Below are 1,896 nucleotides of genomic sequence, written 5' to 3'. Positions count from 1 at the left end.
ATGCTCTTTTTAGGTCTTTAGGGAATAGACCGAGAAGGGGAATAGCTGGGTCAAATGGTGGCTCCATTCCCAGCTTTCCAAGAAATCTCCATACTGCTTTCCAAATTGGCTGCACCAATCTGCAGTCCCACCAGCAATGTACAAGTGTACCCTTTTCCCCACATCCTCGCCAGCACTTGTTGTTGTTTGACTTCATAATGGCTGCCAATCTTACTGGAGTGAGATGGTATCTTAGGGTGGTTTTGATTTACATTTCTCTGACTGCTAGAGATGGTGAGCATTTTTTCATGTACTTGTTGATTGACTGTATGTCCTCCTCTGAGAAGTGTCTGTTCAGGTCCTTGGCCCATTTGTTGATTGGGTTGTTTGTTATCTTATTGTCTAATTTTTTGAGTTCTTTGTATACTCTGGATATTAGGGCTCTATCTGAAGTGTGAGGAGTAAAGATTTGTTCCCAGGATGTAGGCTCCCTATTTACCTCTCTTATTGTTTCTTTTATTGAGAAAAAACTTTTTAGTTTGAGTAAGTCCCATTTGTTGATTCTTGTTTTTAACTCTTGTGCTATGGGTGTCCTATTGAGGAATTTGGAGCCCAACCCCACCGTATGTAGATCGTAGCCAACTTTTTCTTCTATCAGACGGCGTGTCTCTGATTTGATATCAAGCTCCTTGATCCATTTTGAATTCACTTTTGTGCATGGCGAGAGAAAGGGATTCAGTTTCATTTTGTTGCATATGGATTTCCAGTTTTCCCAGCACCATTTGTTGAAGATGCTCTCCTTCCTCCATTGCATGCTTTTAGCCCCTTTATCAAATATAAGATAGTTGTAGTTTTGTGGATTGGTTTCTGTGTCCTCTATTCTGTACCATTGGTCCACCCGCCTGTTTTGGTACCAGTACCATGCTGTTTTTGTTACTATTGCTCTGTAGTATAGTTTGAAGTCTGGTATCGCTATACCGCCTGATTCACACTTCCTGCTTAGCATTGTTTTTGCTATTCTGGGTCTTTTATTTTTCCATATGAATTTCATGATTGCTTTCTCTATTTCTACAAGAAATGCCGTTGGGATTTTGATTGGCATTGCATTAAACCTATAGAGAACTTTTGGTAATATCGCCATTTTGATGATGTTAGTTCTGCCTATCCATGAACAGGGTATATTTTTCCATCTTCTAAGATCTTCTTCTATTTCTCTCTTTAGGGTTCTGTAGTTTTCATTGTATAAGTCTTTCACCTCTTTTGTTAGGTTGATTCCCAAGTATTTTATTTTTTTTGAAGATATTGTGAATGGAGTGGTTGTCCTCATTTCCATTTCAGAGGATTTGTCACTGATATACAGGAATGCCTTTGATTTATGCGTGTTGATTTTATATCCTGCCACTTTGTTGAATTCATTTATTAGCTCTAATAGTTTCTTTGTAGACCCTTTTGGGTCTGCTAGGTATAGAATCATGTCATCTGCAAATAGTGATAAAAAAAATATGGAACGCTTCACGAATTTGCGTGTCATCCTTGCGCAGGGGCCATGCTAATCTTCTCTGTATCATTCCAATTTTAGTATATGTGCTGCCGAAGCGAGCACTCCTTAAGCTACTTTTAAAAAAAATTTGAGACAGAGTCTTGTTAAGTTGCTGAGGCTGGCCTTGAACTTGGGATCCTCCTGCCTCAGCCTCTCAAGTTACTGAGATTACAGGTGTGCATCATTATGCCCAGCTGCAATAGCATTTTCATCTGAGGAAGACATAGTAAATATCAGCTCAGTTTCCTGAAAGTGGTAAATAACTCATGAACCCTTCTTGGGTCCTCACCATCTCAGGCTGAGTCACTTTTACCAAGGATTTAGCTGTAAACTAGGCCCTGGAGGAGATGGGAGAGAGAAGGAACAGGTTTTTGTGG

The 1,896-nt window shown here is 39.8% G+C and overlaps 1 non-coding gene across 1 annotated transcript; it reads right to left on the bottom strand.

The window, feature by feature from the left end:
* Nucleotides 1–1,475: 1,475 nt before the first annotated feature.
* LOC114081175 (U6 spliceosomal RNA) lies at nucleotides 1,476–1,582 on the bottom strand. The gene has a single exon (XR_003580735.1). It is a non-coding gene; the product is annotated as a U6 spliceosomal RNA (small nuclear RNA).
* Nucleotides 1,583–1,896: the final 314 nt, after the last annotated feature.

The sequence above is a fragment of the Marmota flaviventris genome, chromosome 2 (genome assembly GCF_047511675.1).
Source record: "Marmota flaviventris isolate mMarFla1 chromosome 2, mMarFla1.hap1, whole genome shotgun sequence".
Taxonomy (NCBI): domain Eukaryota; kingdom Metazoa; phylum Chordata; class Mammalia; order Rodentia; family Sciuridae; genus Marmota; species Marmota flaviventris.
Note: the sequence above shows the minus strand (reverse complement) of the source record. Positions and strands in the feature narration are given on the sequence as shown.